Source organism: Protopterus annectens, chromosome 4.part0 (assembly GCF_019279795.1).
Source record: "Protopterus annectens isolate FY-2018-M chromosome 4.part0, PAN1.0, whole genome shotgun sequence".
In the NCBI taxonomy this organism is placed as follows: domain Eukaryota; kingdom Metazoa; phylum Chordata; order Ceratodontiformes; family Protopteridae; genus Protopterus; species Protopterus annectens.
This window is the reverse complement of record NC_056733.1, coordinates 107,488,794-107,510,923: the sequence shown is the minus strand read 5'-3', so window position 1 is coordinate 107,510,923 and position 22,130 is coordinate 107,488,794. Positions and strand designations below refer to the sequence as shown.

Here is a 22,130-nt window from a genome sequence, read left to right as displayed (position 1 = left end):
ATGCCTGCAGCTCTGAGACTCTACGAGCTGAGGTCACGGCGACGAGAAACAGCGTCTTCCACGACAAGAACTTTAGGAGGCATGACGAAGCAGGTTCAAAAGGTGGCAACATGAGTTGCGACAGTAGCAAATTCAGGCTCCATGGAAAGAAAGGTTTTCTGACAGGCGGTCTACGATGGAAGGTTCCTTTCAAAAAGGCTTTGCAAAGCCTGTGAGACATAATGGAAGAACCTCCTTCACCAATATGGAAGTTTGATATGGCCGCCAACTGTACTCTTAGAGTGGAAGTAGAAGCTCCTTCGTGAAAAAGGATGGATAAGAATTCTAAAATTTTATGTAAAGGAGCTACCAAGGGATTTAAGTTTTGACTAGATGCCTAATATACAAAGCGTTTCCACTTACTCGTATAGAGCTTAGTAGTAGAGGCTTTATGAGAAGCAACCAGGATGTGTTGAACTGACGGAGGGAGAAGATGAGACCTGGCTAGGCAGGGAAGCGGAGCAGCCAAGCTGCTAGTTTGAGGGACTGTAGAGATGGGTGAGGAACTCCCGACGAGTGTGTCAGCAGGTCTGGCACTGGGTCCAGAATCCATGGTTCCTCTATTTGATGAGCTCGAAGAAAGGGAAACCATATTTGATGAGGCCAGAACGGGGCTATGAGTATTATAGTCCTTTCCAGGCTCCTGGCTTTCTGTAGAAATCTGGGAATCAATGGAGTCGGTGGGAATGCATATAGGAGACCCGGGGGCCAATCGTGTATCAGTGAGTCCCTGGGGACATCCCCCGGAGGGGGTAGAAGGGCAAAGTAGCTTCTGCATTTTGCATTCAATGGGGAAGCAAACAGATCGCAGCAAGGCTGGCCCCACTTGCGGAAGATCTTTTCCACCGTCTGTGAATTCAGGGACCACTCGTGAGGTAACAGGATGGCTCTGCTCAACCTGTCCGCAATGACGTTGGATGACCCCGGGATGTGCGTTGCTATCAGAAAGCGACCCGTGGACTCTGCCCATTGCCAAATTCTCATGGCCTCTCTGCATAACGGGTAAGACCTGGTTCCCCCTTGCTTGTTTATGTACCAGACTACAGACATGTTGTCTGTCTGAACTGCTACTGTCCCTAGAGGTAAGAGGGGTTGGAAGTGTTGCAACGCTAGGAACACCGCCCTCAACTCCAGAACATTTATATGTAGAGTGTACTCCGTGCTGGACCATTCTCCTTGGACTGTTCTTTCCTGAAAAAGGCCCCCCCAGCCTATCAGGGAAGCGTCCGTGGCTATTGTAGCTGTTGGGATGGGTAGAATGAATGGACGACCCACAGTGAGGTTCTGGTCGCACACCCACCATGAGAGGTCCCGTCTGCAAGATTCTGTTATCCTGATCTCGTGCGTTAGGGGTAGGTGTTGGAACGACCACTGCGCAAAAAGTAGCCATTGAAGAATCCTCATGTGTAACCTTCCCATAGGGACTGCAATTAATGCGGCTGCCATCAGTCCCAACACTTTTAACACCAGTTTGGACGGGGCTTTCTTGCTGACTAGAAGAAGTAGGACCTGCTGTTTGAGCGTTGAAGCTCTTACTGGGGGGAGTTTTAGTAGTGTCGATCGTGTATTTAGATCTGCTCCGATGAAGGAAATACACTGTGAGGGCGATAAACAAGACTTTTCGAAGTTTATGGATATCCCTAAGTGGGAACAAAGGCCGATTGTGTAGTCTCTGGCTTGCAATAGTCTATGCTCGGTGGTGGCGGTGAGGAGCCAGTCGTCCAGATAGGGAAACACCCGGAATCCTTGTCTCAAGTGAGCCGCAACTACTGCCATGCATTTGGTGAACACCCTGGGGGCTGAGGCGAGTCCAAAGGGCAGAGCTCGAAACTGAAAGTGACTGGCCCCCAGCCGGAAGCGCAGGTGATCTCTGGACGGTCTGGCCATTTTGATGTGGTAGTACACGTCTTTGAGATCTATAGAGCACATCCAATCGTCCTTCTGTAAGAATGGAAGGATCGATTGAAGCGTGACCATCCAGAAATTTTCCTTCTTCATGAAGTTGTTGAGACGGCTGAGATCTAAGTTCGGTCTCCAGTCCCCTGTCCTTTTTGGAACTAAAAAGAACCTTGAGTAAGTTCCGAATCCTCTTTGTTCCGCCGGGACTGGTTGGATGACTCTGTTTTTGAGCAGCTTTGAAATTTCTACAACTGCTAGTTTTCGCAGACGGGGTGGCACGTCTGGAAATTTCCTTTGTAGAGGTGGTGTTGAAAAGAAGGGGATTTTGTATCCTCTGGTTATAATGCTTTTTACCCAAGAATCTGAAGTAATGTTTAGCCAGGCCAGTGGGTATAAAGCTAAGCGACCCCTGACTGCCTCCAGAGCATGACAGCCGGGCCTCCCTTCAGGAGTGCTGGAAAGGCTTCCCAGGTAAGGAATCCCTGTCGTCTTGGTTATGCGGACCCCCTCTGCCGCCGGGGCGGCGTCTTCCATTTCTACCCCCTCCTCTGCCTCTGGAAGGGGTATCACTCTGTGTGGTCTGGAAAGATCCCGGATTCTTACAGAACCACATTTTTCCGCCTCGTTGCCCTTTGGGGTACGGTCTAGTAGGAGCGGAAAAACGGACCCGACAGCAGACAGGGTCTTTCCCTCTTGCTCGCACCGAGTGAGAGTCTCCTTAACCTTGGGCCCGAAAAGTGTAGCACCATCAAAAGGGGCATTAGCAAAGGAAGACTTGAAGGCTTCCGCAAAGGAGCACAGCCGCATCCATGATCATCTTCGAAGAGCAATCGCTGAAGTAGCAGCTCTACTCGATCCCTCGGCTGCATACGAGATGAGCCTCATGGATGAGTTTACTATGGATGTGAGGGTGTTAAGTTGTGCTGTTACCTTATCTGAAACAGCAGCATCTGTGTTACCCTGGAGGGTATCTGTCAGCTCCTTGATGAGATCCCTCTGTAATCGTGTGAAATGGGTCAGGCAGTTTAGCGAACGCATGGAAAAAGTCGCTGAACTAAAAATGCGCTTCCCATATCTGTCCATAGTCCTAGAATCCTTATTAGGAGGATGAACAGATGAGGAAGACTCAGACATCTACTTTTTCGTGGCTGCCGCCACCACCATAGCGTCGACAGGGACTCCCTTGGTGAGATAAGATTTATCTTGGGGGGCAGTGATGAACTTGTTTGGTTTCCTAGGTACTGGCTCCACTGTGTCAGGTGTCTCCCACGCCCTTCGAGCAATCAAATCCATTAATTCATCGAAGGGCGGGGTCACCCAGGAGGTAGAAGGTTGAGCCCCAAAAGCCTTCAGCAGCACCAACTCGTCCTCAGAGGGGGCTAGGGACTGCCAATCACCCCTCTGTTTCAAGATCTCCAGGATGTCTGCAAATGACACATCCTCCGAGGGTGATTTGGGGGACCCCTCTGCCTCATCCAAGTCGGTGTCAGACGTTAGAGATTCCTGTGGGGTATCTATGTGCCTCCTCTTGCACAATCGTTTCCTTGGGACCTCATCAGAGGGGGCTTCTGGTGAGGCCTCCAAGGAACAGGGGGAACCCTCTGTGGGTGGCTGAGGCAATTGGGCTCGACACTTGGGATGGATCGTGGGGGCAGAAACAGAAAGTGGCCCTTTTGGGGAAGGAGAAGATTCCCCTGATGATGTGGTTGTCTGTGCAGACAATACCTTCCTCATAAGGTCAAAGGCCCCAGAACCCCTGGCTAAGGGCTCCCCCGGTTCCGAAGAACACGGAAGCATCCCAGAACCAGGTGCCGTGGGCTCCGACCCCGAGGACGGAGCCGAACCAGTCTGTGCCGAGGCCCCGAGAGGGAGAGTTGGCACTGACAGGTCGGTACGACTCTCGGTCCCGGAACCGAGCAAAGACCGTCGGCTCCGCGACTCCCCTAACGGTTCCGAAGGAGTTGAAGTCAAAGGTGTCGATCGTGCAATGGACGGCTTCGGCACCGAGGGCTCCACTATCATCAGGTCCTCTTCTCCCGGCTCCGAGATCTGGATGGGTCTCGAAGGAGGACCCGTTGGAGATATGGGGAGGCCTTCTAGTTTCGACACCAACTGGGAGGAAACTGCAATTAACTTGGAAAGGGCTGTATTCTCCATGAGTTTCTGCATGACACGATCCACATCTGTGTCAGACAACGGTCTGGAAGAACGGGTCGAAGGAGCCGAAGATGGCACCGACCGAAGAATGGAAGGTGGTGGCAGTTCCGACACCGGTTCCAAGATCTGGGGCTCAGTAAAAGATAAATGTTCGACGCTCGGCCCCAAGATCTGTGGAACCGGCGAACGAACCCGAGAAGATGAACTCGGAGCCGATGACATGGGCTCCGACATCTTCGACCCCTTCGAGGATTTAGAAGCCTGATCAGACTTGTCCAAAGCCTCTTGAAAGGCCGGCTTCAACAATCCTCTGTCAATAAGCTTCCTGCGTCTGTCTGTCATAGCCCTCCCGCTAAAGGAATGACAAATAGAGCAATCCTCTTGGAGATGGAGAGGGCCAAGACAGTAGACACAGGAAGCATGATTATCAGTAATGGACATTTTCTGCCCACACTGACATCTTTTAAAACCAAATTTGGCTTTTTCTGACATTGCACAGTAACAATGAAGAGCACTACAATAATAGGTAAAAAATTACTATCCTAGCAATATATGTATACTAAACAGTTATAATATAAAACTCTCTCAAAAAAAATACCACACCCAAGAAAAAAAGGTTAGGCCACAAAGGTGCCTGAATAAGAAAAATGGGTAAATATATATATATCACACACACAGCACTTCTACAGTAACTAGTAACTATAATGAAGTATCAAGAAGAAAAAAAAAATTGAATTCTTATCTGAAGACTCAACAAAAGCTCAAGTTTCTATCTGGTCCAAGCTCTCCTCGATCCGATCTGTTGCAGCGGCAAACTAGATCTGAGCAATGGCAGGGAGGATTGTGGGATATGGGCTGGTCTCGCGCTTCTCTGAGATTCAGAGCTTTGCAATTCAGCCGACATCAGGCATTATGCCATAACATTTCTTATTTCACAGAAAACATTAAAGGTCTAGGAAATAATGGAAAACACTGGACTGAGTGCAACTCAAGTTCATATTCATAGATGTGAGTTATGCTCAGTCCAGTGTTCTCCATTATCACCAAAACAGTAGCAGCGATACATGTTTTCTCATACATGCTTCTTGAGAGGGGCTATTTTTAAGACATTTGTGCAGCATGTGAAAAGCAAGAGAACTTCCCTATACAGCACATAACACAAATACTTCAGAGCCACCTATTGCAGAAGAATCAAAGGAAGCTCAAGGCTTCTGTGTCAAGTGACCATTAAGCCTTGACAGTTCTCAGTCTAGACTGTACCTCCCCCTGTCAATGAGGACTAGACCAGTGAAGCCCATGGTGAACTTATGAATTTCCATCCAATTATCCAGATCCCACCTGAAGGAAGAGAGTGCAATACAAGGTAACTGTTTGAAATGTAAGGACCCGATTCAGTGAATCCTGTAATGCTGAGACTGAATGGTTGAATATCTGGATTTAACATAGTAAGACCGAGATTCCCATTTCTTGAAATATTCCTTTTTTCTTTTTCTCTGAGGTATGGTGAACGCCAAGTTGGTATATACAAGTTTCGAGGTGCAGACAGCTTAAACCTCCCAATTAGGGGTGCAAGGGAGCTTGCTCCACCTATAAAAAAGATTTTTTTTAGAAGAGTGATATTCGATATAAGCTCTTCTGAATTAGTCAACTTTTCTTTTCTATTTGTTGACACTCGGCATTGCAAGTGCTGTGAAAGCATTAAATATAGCACAAACTGTTGACTTTGTAGTCTCTGTGGGCAAAACACTCCTAGAAATGCACCCCAAGAAGAAACATTTCCATTTGGGAAATAAGACTTTACATTGTTAGGTTTCTTGCATGATGCACAGTGCCTCTTCTGAGGGGTACCAGGCTATGAGTATTTCACTACCAGCATGAACTTCTTCAGGGCTGGGTGTACACAAACAATGCTTCTTCCTAAGTATGGAGGATGCAAACCTACTTGAGCTGTAATGGCCCTTCCTTGGACTAGCTGACAAATACGCAGCTCTCTCTGTCACTGACAGGCCAATAATTTGAACATCATTTGTCGGTTCTTGCTTTTTATGGACTTCTGCAGATAAGTGAAATTGGTAGAATTGGGAGAAAGGCATAGAAAGAGTTCTTCCATCAAGGTGATGAAGATGCACTCCCTGCAAAGCCTCTTTTCACATGGCCACCCAGTATGGAACCTCTGCAGCTAGAAATTTTTCTCTCACAAACCTGGCTATCACAGGAGATCCTCACCTCTGTTTTGGACAACTGATGGAAGCACAGCTGCTGTCAACTTGTCTCCAATGAAATTAAGTCTGAGAGGATGTAAGAAGCCTAGAGTTGAAAGCCAAAAAAAGGAAGCCATGTCCCACGCTGTCTTTGCAGTTTGCATTGCTGGTATAAGTGAACCATCCAGCTTAAAGTACTACATAAATTTGGTGTTGGCTGCAAACATTTTTTTTAAATTTGACAATTTTATTGATATAACCAATTCACAAACAAAATTATACACAATCTTATTTGATAGCTACTATTCAAATAATAGCATACATCAAAAATATACTCATTTGGGACACACTGTACTTCTGTACTTTCTAAAAGCTTACTCCTCTTTGTTGAAAAGGTTTTACACCATATCAAAATTTAAAAAATATGTAAATACAAGGACAACATTCAAAATATTGTACATAATGACATTATTCATCATCACAAATAAATCGAAGAGTAGGTCAAATGTTTCAATAGGAAAAACAAAGGAAAAAAAGAGCACTCCACAAGTACTTGACAAAATTTAATCATTTAGAACCTTCGTTACTTTTATAAGAACTTCATCAGAACATTATTATTCATGACTAAGAAATCAGAACAGTTGGGTATACTTACCATAAACGTAAGAGTGTCTTCACTGTTACAGTCCTGACTTGTGGGATTTCCTGCCATAGAAGTTCTTGGCCGGCCTGACTACCAGAGAAAAATCTCCCTCCTCCAACAGCCAGCGGATGCCCTGATCGACTTTAGTACGCTCGGGTATAAGGGGAGTCAGCAGATGTCATTAACAAAGCTTTTTCTTACCCCCTGAAAGTAGGAGCCCCCCTAGATGGACCCTAATGTCAAGAGCTTTGACAAAGAAATTAAGAAAAAAAAATGGCAACAGGAGGGACCCCCCCTGACTTGGGAAGAAACTTGTTCAACCCTACTCTGTAGGTTAGGAGGAAGGATTGAGGGAAAGAATACTGCAACGGTGAACTCGAGCATCTACATTTATGGCATATATACACAACCGTAATATGTTCTTCATGTTTTACTGTTGCAGTCTGACTTATAGGATGATTCCCAAAGCTGAGAAGGGTGGAAGGTAGATTAAGGAGAGGAAAGGATGCCCTGCAGGATGGCAGTGGCAAACCCTGCTCTGGGCTTGGAGAAGTCTGATAAGTGGTAATGTTCGGTAAAGGTTTGCAGTAAAGACCAGGTAGCAACTTCTGGAATATCTTTGATGGATAACACTTTTAGGAAGGCAATACAGGCAGCAGTTGTCCTAGTAGTGTGTCCTGACAACATCAGGTGGCTTCTTACCATGACTGTAACAAAAGGAGATACACAGTGAGTGCTCCATTTAGAGATGGTTTGTTTGAAAACTGGTTTCCCTTCAGAACTGGTTGCAAAGGCTACAGACAGCTGGTCTCATTTTCTCAAAGTCTTTGTTCTGTCAAGATAGCAATAGAGGTGCCTATGCACATCCAAGGAAAGAAGAATTCTTTCTTCTTCACTTAGTTTTTTGGGGAAGAAAGTAGGCAGATTTATGGCCTGATTTAAGGAAGTGTCTGTCACCACTTTGGGTATAAAGGAAGGGATAATCCTGAGAGAGACTGAGTGGAAGATGAGGAAAGTTTCCACTGCCAGGAGTGCTTGCAGTTCAGAAACCCTGCTAGCATAAATGATGGCTAACAAGAAGGCAGTCTTCCATGTCAAGAATTTTAAGTCAGCTGGCTCAAATGGTGGGAAATTACATTGCTACAGAAAAAAATTAATGTCCCAGGATGGGGCCAGAAGCCTTCTAGGTGGCCTGATGTGGATCACCCCTCTAAGAAACTGTTTCATAATGGGTGGAGAGAGAATAGTAGGTTTGGCAGGGATGTGGGCAGAAACAGCTGAGGCATGAATTTGTACAGAAGAGTAAGACGGGCCTTTATCAAAGAGACTTGTCAGATAGGACAGGATTATCGGGATCCTGACTAAATGAGAAGTCTGAACATTTTGCTCACACAAAAGGAAGAACCACTTCCATCTAGCCGAGTAGGATTTCCCAGAGCTACGCCTTCTGGCCTCGTTTAGAATGTCCTGAACCTCTTTGTCTAGGTAAGGAGCTCTCCAAGATGTAAAGGTATCCTCCATGCTGATAATTCCAGGGTCCTCAGGTTGGGGTGTACAATCTTTCCCTTATCCTGCGTCAAAAGGTCAAATCTCTATGGCAGCTGCCATGGTTTTGTGGTGGCTAAGCTGAGTGGAAGACGGTACCAGTGCTGCCTGGGCCAGTCTGGGATTACTACTGCTACCCTTGGCCCCTCTTCCATTATCTTTAAGAGCACCCTGGGGAGCAGAGGGATTGGAGAGAAGGCAAAAATGAAGAGGCCTGCCCGTGGGAATGAGAAAACAACTGTCTTCCAGGCTGATCTCATTCTGTCCCTGGGGAAAACCTTTTTCAATTGAGTATTTTCCCTGGTTGCAAAAAAATCTGAGAAACTCCCCAATTTTTGGCTATACTGAGAAAAGATTCCCAATGCAGTTGCCACTCGTGGAAGTCTGACAGACGTCCATGGAGGTGGTCTGCAAGTTGGTTGTACACACCTGGCAAGTATTGTGTAAAAAGGTGTACCCCAGTGAGTGTGTTGTTTCCTAAACATCCACTGCTAGGTGGCACACAAGGAAGGAGTGAGTTCCCTCCTGCTTGTTTATGGACCACATGACTGTGGTATTGTCTGTTTTCACTATTAGCAACCCTGGTTTCCATTTCTCTATGAAGGCTAGTAGGCCATATTGCACTTCCATAAGTTCCTTTAAATTTATGTATTTACCTCTGAGCTTGTGGTCCCTCTTCCCTTGGATCTGGAAGTGGTTGAAGTGTGCTCCCCAGGTTACCTCTGAGGCATCTGTGGTCAGTGTTTGCTCCTGGGGGAAGAATCTGAAGGGCAGACTCGGGTTGAGAGAGCAATCTCTGGCCCACCATGCAAATTCCTCCTTGCGGCAAGGAATCCGTTTGACCTTGGCTGAGAGAGGATGTGCATGCTGGCACCACACGTTTGAGGTACCATTGGAGTTTCCTCATGTGTAGCCTGGCCAGTGGGATAATGAGGGTGCAAGAGACCATGTAACCAAATGCCCTGAGGTACTCTCTGGCTGTGAGGAAATCCCTGACCATGATTTTTTGAAAGTACAGGGCTAGGAAGGACACCTTGTCTGGAGGCAAGAAAGCCTTTTGGAGTGTATAATCTAGAAGGGCCAACAAGCACACAATTACAGTTGAGGGGTCTGCATAGGATTTTTGGAGATTTACGGTGAACCCCCAGGGTAGTTAAGAGGTTCTTGGTGAACATCAAGTCTGAGCTGAGTTTGTTAGGCTTGTAGAGTGGACATGGTAATCATCTAGACAGGGGTAAATCTACACTCCCTTTTTCCTGCAGAAGGCAATTTGAGGGCCTACGCACTCTGTGAAAACCTTGGCAGAGGTAAACAAGCCAAGGGGCACAGCACAAAACTGATAGTGCCTGGTTAACTGCTCTGAAGTGCAAAAAACTTCTGTGCGATTCCTCTATGGGAATATGTAGGTATGCATCCTTTAGCTCTAGGGTAACCATGAATGCCTCTGGAGAAATTATGGACAAAAGTTTTTGAAGGGTCAGCATCTTGAATTTTGGAACCTGTAGGAATTGGTTGAGGGCAGACAGGTCCAACATAGGCTGCCATGTGCCTTCCTTCCTGGGAACAAGGAAGAGTCTGGAGTAGAAACCCCTCCCTTTTTTGGTGTTCTGGAACAGTTTCCACTAAGCCCTGGGCATGTGGCATCTCTATTTGGGGAAATGTCTGGAAAGCAAGATGGTTTCAAATGCTGCTTGAATTTGAGTCTGTATCCCCTTGAATGGTTAGTACACACTGGTCTGAAGCAATGAGGGACCAATTCCTTTTGAATAATGTTAGCCTTCCTGCAAGTCTGGGAGAGAGGGTAAGGGAAGGGACGGGGAACTATCATGGATGAGTCATGATAACCTGCCAGAGGCCTGTGGTCTACAACTCCTTGGCCTAGAAGACTCTGAATGCCATTGCCTGGGTCTTTGATGCTGTCTCCAGTTCTTTTCCGTATGTGGCTTTCTTTGCCTAGCCTTAGATTGGGATGGAAAGGACCTATGCCTTAGAAGGGTGGCTTTGACTGAAACGTAGGGATTACACCTGCAGAAAATATTTAACAGGCTGCATAGACTTGGCCTTATCTTCCATTTTTTTGAGCACAGCCACTGCTTTGGTGCCAAAGAGGAATTCCTTGTCCAAGGGAGCATCCAAGAGGTTAGATCTGACATGCTCTGGGTGGGACTGCTCCCTGAACCATGCATGTCTTCTAATGACAGAGCCTGAAGCTGCAGCCCTGCTGCTGGCTGCCACAGCATCATACCCACAGTAAAAGGACTCTTTTGCTACCTGGGAGCTGGAACTGCAAACGTCCAAAAACTCCTTTGACAGACCCTTGGTCTCTAAAGTCATAAGCTTCTGTTTCATCTGTTCTAGTAAAGCCTCCTGGTATTTAATCTTGTGGAACTGACAGTTTAATGCTCTCATAGAAAGGGTGGCAGAATTGTAAACCTTTTTGCCAAATCTATCCAGGGTCCCTACTTTCTTTATCAGTGGGTAAGGAGTTTTGTAGGAGCTAGCTCTGGCTCCTTTGGAGCCATGGGTCACGACCTCTGGATCAACTGTAGGATTCTTGAAGAGATGCTTATGAGAATCCAAAATCATATAAAACCTGTTAGGTTTTCTAAGGGCAATAGGAAGGGAGTCTGGCTTCAAGGAAGTGCCTTGAAAGACATCATCTACAACCTCCAAAAAAGGTGGTATAGCGAGGGGTTCTGTCTTTGGAAGCTGAGAAATTCTGGACTGGGGGTAATCTTGAACTTCTTCCTACTGGAAGTTTTCCCTCAAAGTGTGTAGGGTTTCCCCGATGGATATATCCTCAGGAGGAGAAGCAGAAGTCAGGTTCTTCTCAGAGTATGAGTCTTCAAAAGATCAATGGGTGGGCCCTCTTCAAAGACAGAATCCTCCTGGTCAGAATCTTCATCTGAGTCAAAAAGGTCAGAAAGGATTTCTGGGAGGGGCATCTCTTTTTCTTTTTCCTGGGGAGAATTCAGTTGTGGGTTGCCAGCCTCTAACAAGGGAAATAAGGTCCTCCACCAATATATGCTGATAAGCCTATGAGTGGGGAGCTGGTAGGCCTTGGCTGGCGATGACAAGAAGCCACTTCCTCAGGACTAGCTCTCAGTTTAGGCCTAGTGATGTCCAAAGCATGGACGCCCATCTCCTTCAGTAGACTGGTCATTGCCAAGGCCTGGCATCATGCAAATGCGTCAGCTGTACTGTGGTTGTCAGAAGCAGAGACCTGCAAAGCAGCCCCGGACACGACTGACAAACTGAGTCCTAAGGCTTGAGCAGATGCCGAGGGACCTGATGGCATATAAGACTCCGAATGGGTCTTGATAGAGGCCTATGCCAATACTGGTCGCAGAAGGGGGCCACAAAATTGCCTCATCTTCTTCAGCGATAATTAACCTGGAAAGACTGGCCAATGGCAAGCAGACATTGTCTGAGGCCCTAATCCTTCTCCCTTTTACGCTTAGGAAATTCAACTTCAGACTGACTGGATGGTGCCTTAATGATTCACTAATGTGTCTAGCTAAAATCTCGGCCCTATGTCTAATGGTTCTGGTATTAAACAGGGAGCAGAAATGACATTTAGAAATTTCATGCTCTGCACCCAAGCAAGTTACAGAGGAATGGAAATCTCTGTGTGGAATCTGTTTACAATGGAGAAAACTATTGGTTTTCTCTGACCTTGATCAAAAAGTGTAGAAAGGGCTCCCCAATGGGGTACTTACCTTTCTGAAGTCTTCTCTCTGGTGTGGACCAACTAACTAACATACTGACTGGATCTCTGCTTTGGGCTCCGATGGCAAGAAAGAACTGAGATAGTGACATTGACTGACTCCCCTTATACCTGAGTGTGTGCTGCTGGAGGAAGGAGATTTGTTTCTGGCAGTTGAGCTGGTCAAGGGTTTCCATGGTGGGAAATCCCACAAGTCAGGACTGCAACAGTGAAACATGAAGCACATTCATCTTATTGTGTCGCACATTCTTTTCCACTTTCTGTTGATTGCTTTCTTCACAGGTAAAAATGCCAAAAGATATGCATAACATCCTCTGTTAAATCAGCATCACATCTCTAATCAATATTACAGGAGTGTACATTATTTGAACAGACACTTCAAAACATCAAATTTAAATGTTTACATTTTTATAACATATCCCTGGACTAGGATGCCTTCTTCCCAAATTACATATGTAGATGTCATTCTTAACTCTTCCTCCCAAATAATTCTAAATGTATCTGTCCCTTTGCCAACTTCTTTTTAATATTCTGTATAGTTTAGTTATGGCCCTGTTTTCATCTGGATATTACTGCCTGTTTTCTATCTATCAATGAACATTTTAACTGCTCATCTCTTTGGATTGTGTACAATTTTAAAGCTTTCAGCTTATCTATTAATTTACTATGCAATTCCCTATTCATACCGTTTAAACCTCTATTGCCGTATTTTTCTTCATATCATTAACTGATCCCAGCACATTAGTCCATGCAAACCTTTAGACTTCTGGAAATGTATGCTTGCAGCCCCATTCTTGTAACATTTCTGTTGGAGCTAACTCATTCAACCGAGTTAGTTAACTGTCACTTTCAAGGAGTTTTTTTTTTTGTTAATCAGCTTCATCCTTTTCCTCTTCTTCCTGTTGAAACTTCTGTCACTTAATAAATTATACATCTCTCTGATTCCTTCCAGTTGCTGAATATATTTAGAACTAGTCTGGGGTTTGGGTCCAATGTCCCCCTAGGACATTTTAAATGTTGCTTCCTTGCAATATGTCTCAATCAGGGACTCCCTACCCTCCTGCAAAGTTAAGTTCCATGCTAACAAAGGTTTTTGTATATCCTAAGCAACCTATGTAGTGCTTTTTCTCAAGTTTTATTTTACTTTATTATTATTTTTTTTTTGTTGAATTTGTTAACCAGGGTACGGCACTGATCCCACTGGAATTATTTCAGTACAGCCTGTGATAAGCCCAATAGCTAGATGATGTCATATACAGATGTGTATGACAAAATGCAATATTATATACATATATTACATACAAAATGAATATTTTACATGGCTTGAGAGTATAAGGGCAATAGTTAAATGACACTATATACAGAGTGACTGATAAAATACAGCATATGCATACATTACATACAGAGTGGAAATCGATGTTAGCATGCTGAAACAAACACAATCAAAACAGAGTCAGAGCAAGGCACACAGAGGGAAGAAGGACATAAAGAGATTAAGTTATATGATCAGACACAGTTACCTTTTCATCGAGTCTTGAAATGTGCTTTTATTTCTGACTGGAAAAAATTATAAGAAGAAAGATTTTTAAGAAAAGAAGGGAGACATTCCACAGTTTGGGACAAAGGCCTGACAAAGCCTGGTCTGTGCGGTGAAGCCTCGTTTGGTGAATTTGGAGGAGAGGATATTAGTGGTTAAGATTTCTAAGGTTGTATGTTGGTGCAACTCTGAATAGTCGAGCAGCTAGAGGGGGAATGTGTTATTCCTGATAAGTTTAAATAGTTGAGAGGCAAGTGCAAACATCAGACAACCTTTTCACAGGTAGATCTGTTCATTTGTTGGGAGGTGAATAATGAATCTGCAAATGACATTTGATTTGAGATGGACTAAATGGTGGAGACATTTCTTTTAGAGGCAGCTACTAGAAACAGACAGTATTCTAGATCAGCCAGTAAGATACCTTTACATATGGCATTTCAACTGGGTCTGAACAGAAAAGGTGAGATCCTATTAGCCCAGAAAAAGGCCACAGTTCATATTTTGTATGTGCAATCCATGTGGAGTTGGAAATTTAGGAAATGGTCCAACCAAATTCCTATGTATCTGAATGAAGCGACATTTTCAATAGTGTTATCAAGATGATCAAGGATTTTTAAAGACCTGGAGATATAAGAGAGCTTTTGCCTAGTGCCAAAAAGCACTGTTTTGGAGTTTAAAAGTAAATAATTATCATCAACCCATTGAATAAGGACAGGAACATCAGCCTGAAGTTCAAGACAAGAGACGAGTGGTTGGGATTGAATAGGACCATGTCATCAGCATAAAGCAAGAATGGAAGATGGAGTAAATCAAAAGGAAGTGTGTTACTGTATACAGAAAATAGGAGAAGTGCCAATATAGATCCTTGTGGGATACCTTTCTGCAGACGGACTGGTGAAGATGTGTTTTTATTTCTGTAGAGTTAATGAATTGAAATTCACTGAGAAATGGCAGTTAAGAGAGTTACTAAACTCAGCAGAGGGTGGAAGAGGCAAACCCTCAGACATATATAATACTAGTGGAAGAACAATCCAAGAGAGTGCCAGAATTCTGGGTCACATCTACACAAATATTCTTCCATTTCCCATAAAATCTTACTTTACTTAAAATAATCCCTATAGTTAAGGTCAGCAACCCTTCAATTGCATCTATTAGCTTCATTCCTAAGTAATCTAGGTCATTGGAGTTGCTCACAAAGGCTACAGACTTCAAGGGTTTAGCATTTTGTGTGCTTATCTTATATCTAGCCATTACTTCAACAAAGTTCCTAAAGTATTACATCCACTATCTTTTCAGGGTCTGTCAGATAAAGCAGTAAGTTGTCCATTTGCAATTCTGACTTTTTTTTTACACAAGAAACATGGTGGCCTAATGGTTAAGGTGTTTGCCTTACAAACACAAGGTGCAGGGTTTGAGTCTCACAAGGGATAATTGGCTAGGCTTAAAATGGCTTGCAAGAGCAGTTAGCCTAGTACTAATCTATGAACCTATTAAATTATCACTTATGACACAGGCAATCATACATTTACATAAATGAAAACAAACCATACTGACATATTTTTAGTTGCAAATATTATACATCGTTTACAATCTATCCTGTCACTGTCAGTCAAGCATTGCTCATTCCAATCCTGCCTTCATTTAAACGTCATTCCTTATCCAAAACGTTTTTCTGCATGTATTGTTTCCACAATTCCCATTTTTCGCTATGTAATTTGCTTCGATCCTTTTCTCAAGATCCCATTTCTAGTTGTTTTATCTCTGAACTACATTCACTACTAGAACAGTTGGTTTAGACTTTGATTTCCATTTTCTAGTAATTGCTTTTTCTAGCAGCCACCATAATTAGACTCAGCAATTTCAACATTTTTCTGTTTACATTACCTCAATCTGTTGTAGAGTATGTACATTACAATCATTAACAAAGAAAACTCCTACAACCAACCATATATCATTTAGCCACATGCAAAAGCAATGACAACGTGGGTTTTTTACCGTAGCAATCTCAATTCAAAACGACATATGTTTACACTACCTTGTCTGAACATGCAATATAGGAACAGTCTAAGTGATTTATCTTTATTTGGTTTACATAGAGTTCAGTCCATTCAGCTAGTTTCTCCAACATATAAGCCACACAAGTTCTGTTCCTTTGTCTTGGTACAGTATAGCAATGCCATCATTATGTTGGGCACTCACTTTCAACGGTCTCAAATGGCATACATTCACACACACACTTATATGTCTCTATCTCTAACAATGACAATCATGCCATTCACTCTGCACAGTCTAGTCATTTAAAGTACATTTTGCCATAACTCCGAACTGCAGGCTGCAAATGTTTATGCAAGGCTTCGCAAATTCGCTTAAGTATTCTCCTTCAGTAAATGTTTTGCATGCAGCATGTTATACAACTGTGTGCTCTTCCCCAAGCATTCATTTCAGTACCCTCAAGTACAGGTGGTTTGTTAATTAACAGTGATGTAATATTTACATTTTTAACTAAACTAAAGCGGGTATGGGCTATAACTATGTACATTATGCAAGTTTTTTGTTTACATATCAGTTCACTCTAATAAATCATACACAACCTTAAAAAAATTTGTTGAGAACTGGTGGTAGGCAGTTGTCCTGGATTCAGTATTGACATTGTCAGCCATTGCTCTCACCCCTTTGTTACTGAATTTCCCTATACTGTCAGTACTCAAACTTTAGAGTTAAACCATACGTATAACCGCAAGCAAAAATGTTTTATAACTTCAGATGGTTTCTTCGTGACCGTGTCAAAAAATGCTTCTTACATCTGATTATGTGAGGTACTATACATTTGGAATTAACTCATGTAAAATACTCACAAATGTTTCACTGTGTCTTGTAGCCAGTGCTAGTCCAATGGCTGGCCTATGATTAGGTATACTATATTATGTGTATGTTTCACAACTGTTCACATTCTTCTCCAACAACAGATATAACTTCTGGATCTGTAATGCCTAAGCTAACCAGCAGTGACTGCAATTTGTCAATAAAGGCAAGTTCAAGCTATAAATATTTATTTTCATTTGCTAACCATTTAGTCCAACTAGGCTAGTTGCCTCTTTTCAGGGGACACCTGAGGTGGTACATATACTACTAGGGGAAATCTGGCCAGGGAAATGAGGAACTTCCCTTATTCTTTTTGATAGGTGCCATGGGATCTTTTACATTTACCTGAGCTACTAGCAAATCAGTCAGATGGGGCTGGGTCTAACGTCTCATCCACAGGATGGCATACTCAAGAGTGCAGCACCCCCTCTTACAGTGCACTGCAGTGTCGGCAATTAATCTAACTTGTGTGGGAAAAGAACCCACAGTATTCTGCACTAAAGGTGAGTGTGTCAACTGCTGTGCCACTGACACTAAGTATACATGACTCAACATTATATTTTGCTTTTCTGCTTTTGTCACACTTTTTGAGACTCTTGAATCTCAGTGTCAAGTGGACTTCTGATTTATTTTATCAATGATATGGTGTTTAAATAGTTCTGCCATGTCCTTTTCATGTCTAATACAACCCCAGTTCTTTTCCAAGACATCTTAGTGGGTTGACAGAAGAGTATTTAATGGAAAGATTGGTTTCAAACTGGCAATTTTTCTGAACAGTTTTGACTAGAATCGTTTTTCTCTCTCTCTCTGTAGACTCCATAACTCTTGCAATCCCAGATTTGAAAAATCTGCATCTTGGTTTGTAGGTTAAGTTACACTCACTTAATTCACTAAAATAGCTACCTAGCCAATTTTTCCACACAAGGTGCAAGTGCATCCAGTGTCACGGACTTCCAAGCCAAAGGATTCAACAACAGAATATGTGTGACAGGGTTTTCTGGAAAAAAAAGTTATGTACTCCACATAGCGTTCCTTGTGTGTCGTCCATCTCATCCTTAATTCTCACTGATGGGTTGGATCCGATCCGTCGGATCAGTCTCGGCCATGACATAAGCTCAAAGTCCTCAGTTAAGCTCATGGGCATTTTCCCTACCTATAATGCAACTCTCCTACTACCTCAGATCTTGTTTGCCCTCTAGCAGTGACCAGAAGAAAGTATCTCAAAATTATCTTGTATAAGAATACTATAAATCATATTTACTCAGAGGCTGTAGAGTCCTATAAAGATGCAATTAGAGCTAGTCGGTCTACCGGGAGGAGGAATGGTGGGTGGGCTGTGAGAATAAAGGACGAGATGGACAACACACATGGAACGTTATGGTAAGTACATAAATTCTTTATGTGGTGTTGTCACTCTCGCCTTTATTCTCACTGATGGGACCGTGTTCCTAGCAATCTAATTCTTGGGTGGCTGATGGGAGAATGTTCCTCAGAACCATAGAACCAAAGGATGCTCTACTCCTAGAAGCCAAATCCAACTTGTAATGAGTAATAAAAGTATGTGGTTTAGCCATGATGCTGCAGCACAGATGCTGTCCAAGGGTAATCTGAGTTGGAAAGCCGCTGAAGTGGCTACTGACCTGGTAGAATGGGCTTTGACAGGATTAGAACTGTATATGAAAGACATACACTGTGATAGCCAATTGGATAGTGTAACCTTAGAAACTGGTTGGCCCTTCCTAATGTCTGAATAAGAGATAAAGAGTTGATCTGACTTTCTAAATTGTGATAATCCCTGTGCAAATAGAAACATAACTGTCTATGAACATCCAGAAGGTGCAGAGTGTACTCTCCCTTGTTTTGAAAATTTGGAAAGAACACTGGTAAGTCAACAGACTGATTGGGGTTCATAGGTTCATACTAGGCTATCTGCCCTGGGGCAATTATAAGCCTAGCCCGATTCTGTATGGCTTACGCCACCCCTTGATTTGAGTATATTGTGCCCTTTTTAAGGTTTAGTTTACTGTGCCTCTGTCTAATAGTGACACGGGAGTTAATCCCTGGGACAAACCTATGATCCCCCATCCACCTATCGAGATTCTTCTTGAAGAGATTCAGTGAGGTGCTCTGCCTCACATGAACTGGAATTCTATTCCAGAGCGAAGGGAGCCTCTGGGTTATGAACCTGTCCCTCCAGCAAGTTCTATTTATTTCTGTGCTGAGGTTCAAGTCCCTCGAGTGTGTGGCTCTAAGGGATTTAGATTTACTGAGGTGGAGCATGTCCATTAATTCTGGATTTGACATAGCTTTGTATGTCAGGCATAGATTGCCTCAAGTAGGCGGAATGCAACTGAGTAGAGCTGGAGTTTTTAACCGAGCAGCATATGGCATCTGTTTGAGACCCTTGATCCTCTTGGTGAGATACTTTTGGGGTCTTTCTAATTGCTGCAGGTGTCGGGTAAGGTACATCCCAAAAGGGCATTTTATTCTATGATGGGCCTGATGATGGATGAATAAAGGCACGATTACCTCTCTTGATCTAGATGTGAAACCCTTCGTGATGAGGTGGGCTATGTAGAAGGTCTTTCTAACCACTTTGGCAATGTGGTTTTCAAAGGAGAGATTGCTATCAACTTGGGTCCCCAGGTCCCTAATAACTTTCTCTGTACTTAATGGGTTTCCGCCTATGTGGTAATTTGTGGGCACATTGTTTTTGCCAAAGGGTATGACTATACATTTTTTGGCATTTAGCTTTAAACCATGGCGCTGGCACCAGTTATCTGTCTCTGTGAGACCTTTTTGAAGGATGTTTGTGTCAGCTGAAGAGTCGATTATGGTGCCCAGTTTGCAGTCGTCTGCGAACTTGGTAAGCCATAGTCCTCCCACGTTTGCCTGTACCTCGGAAAAGTATATACCGAACAAGAGTGGTCCCAGGACAGAACCCTGTGGGACGCCACTTGTGACCGGTTTTGAGTCTGACATGGCTCCAGCAACTCTCACTCTGTGGGTACTGTCTTTGAGCCAGTTTGCAACCCATCTTGTGACATAGGGGTTTATATTTAAGCTGGATAGCTTATCTATGATGCCCGAGTGGGGTATTGTGTCAAATGCCTTTGCAAGGTCCAGATAGGCTGTGGGGACTACCTTCCCTTCATCTATGGCTTTGGTGACTGTTTCATAGAAGTCAACCAGGTTCAAAAGGCAGGATCTGCCCTTGACAAAGCCGAACTGGGTAGGATCTAGTGTCTGTAGGTCCCCAATGTCTTTGTTTATGAGCTCCATGATGATCCTCTCCATAGCCTTGCAGACTAAGCTAGTCAGGCTTATGGGGCGATAGTTTTCAGGGTCCGTAGAGGCTCCACCTTTGTGGAGTGGGACCACTGTTGCTGTACGCCATTCTGTGGGCACATATCCTGTAGTGAGGCTGAGATTGTACAGCTGTTTTATTTGAGGGATTAGTTCCTTTTTGAGTTCATGTAGGACGCAACCTGGGACGCCATCTGGTCCCATGGAAGCAGTGTTTTTTGCTTTGGAGGGGGCAGCCTTCACCTGAGCATCAGAGATGTTTGGGAGGCAGCCCTCTGCCGGGATAGATACTTGCTCTTTTGGGGGGGAGAAGTTTGCACTGAACCTGTCTGCCAGGATATTGGCGATGTCTGTGGGTTCAGTGTATTTTTTGTCGTTTAGAATCAACTCAGAGCAAGTCTGGGAGTTGCATCCCAGGTTCCTAACATAACTGAAAAAAGCCTTATGATTGTCTTTGGTGTCCTGTGCAATTTTTCTCTCGAAGCTGGCCTTGGAGGATTTTATGAGGGATCATAATTTTTTGCTAGTACTGATCAGAGATGCCTTCCCTATTAGGGATTTTGCTCTATCATGTATTAGCTTCCTCCTTCTGTTGTACAGTTTATTTATGGCAGGGGTCCACCAGACTGGACGCCTGCCTTTGGATGATTGGGTCTTGGTTTTGTTTGGGATAGCATGATCCATGCATTCCTGGAGATGTCCATAGAATGCATTTATATAGGATTCTGCAGTTTGGGCCGTAGTTTCCACTGGCCCTGGGGCCTTGAAGGATTCCACTTCGGTTTTGAGAAGTGAGAAGTTCGCTTTTGAGAAGTTTTTCACTGTGGTTTTCTGGGCTGGGGTGGGGTCGGGATGTGGACATCCAGTGAAATTAATTTATGGTCTGATCTTACCAATTAGGGATATACTTCTGGTGTGGAGCACAGAGTCCCCTGTTGGTAATGATCAGGTCTAGTATGTTGTCCCCTCTTGTGGGAGTGGTGACTAGTTGTTCCATAGCATTTGAGTTTATAATTTCCAGGAACCTTTGGGCTAAGGTGCTGGGGCTTGAGTAGTGCTCCCAGTCAATGTTTGGGTAGTTGAAGTTGCCCAATATAATGGTGTTCGGAGAGATCTTCATGTTCTCCAATGTTTTCAGGAAAGCTGAGTGGGATTCCTGACTTTGAGAGGGTGGTCTGTAGGATGCTATAAACTGAAAAGCAGTCTTGCCCACTGTTAGTTGCGCATGGATGGTCTCCGATACTTCGTGCAATGCCACTAACTTGGAGGTGGGGATATCCTTGATAAATATGGAAACTCCCCCTCCTTTTGTGGTTCGGTCCGGGTTTTGGGGCCGAAAAGCATGATATGAGGTATAGCCTGGTAGTGCTGGGGTGCTCCCTGGAGCCTTGAACCAGGTTTCTGTCACTGCACAGATATCGATGTTCTCCATACTGAGGAGAGCTTCGAGTGCGTGCATCTTGAGGTTAAGACTTCTGGCGTTAAGCAGCATTACCCTTAGTTTCTTGTTCCTTGTGCTGTTTATGGGGGTGGGTTTGACTTTTGAGCCTTGCCTAAAAAGGCACTATGGGGGTGGCAAGAGCCTTTGCCAATATCCGAAAGCCCAGTGGTGACAGGTGCAAGCCGTCCCTAGCGAAGCAACGTGGCTTGTCGAGCATGTCATCCCAGGCTGACAAACACTGGATCCCCTTTGAATGACACCAAAATTTTAGCCAATTGTTAAAATCGATCATTTTGTTTTTGTACTGTGGCATCATTCTAGGTGAGGGTAAGATGCTGCTCAAGGTCAGGGTCATACCAGCCTGGGCTACATGATCAGAGAGCTCCTCTATGTCTCTTTTCATGTAGTCCAGGGAGGTACGTCTCAGGTCATTCACACCAGCATGTACAATGACTGAGTCATATTTGTATTTGCTTTGGAGTGACCTGAGTGTTTGCGTTATGTGGCGGATCCTAGCACCCGACAGGCAGCTCACCGTGACCTTCTCTTTATTCAGCCTGGTGAGCGGGACGTCAGTGTGTCTGACAATAGAGTTACCTATTACAAGAGTATCAGGTGTGTTATTCAGCCTTAAGGGCTGTGGCTGCTTGGCACACTGACTTTGTGGGCTATGTGTTGTGTGTGTTTTGTTTTGAGGTAGCGCTTGCTTAGATGTCTGCTTTGGAGGTCTCTGTTGCTTTGGTAGATTTTTATTTAGAGCCTCCGAGTATGTT

General features: G+C 44.1%; 1 protein-coding gene across 1 annotated transcript in view; it reads right to left on the bottom strand.

The window, feature by feature from the left end:
- Positions 1-22,130, bottom strand: part of LOC122799215 (myosin phosphatase Rho-interacting protein-like) — a 2,938,789-nt gene that overhangs the window by 1,060,071 nt on the left and 1,856,588 nt on the right. The window lies entirely within an intron of this gene.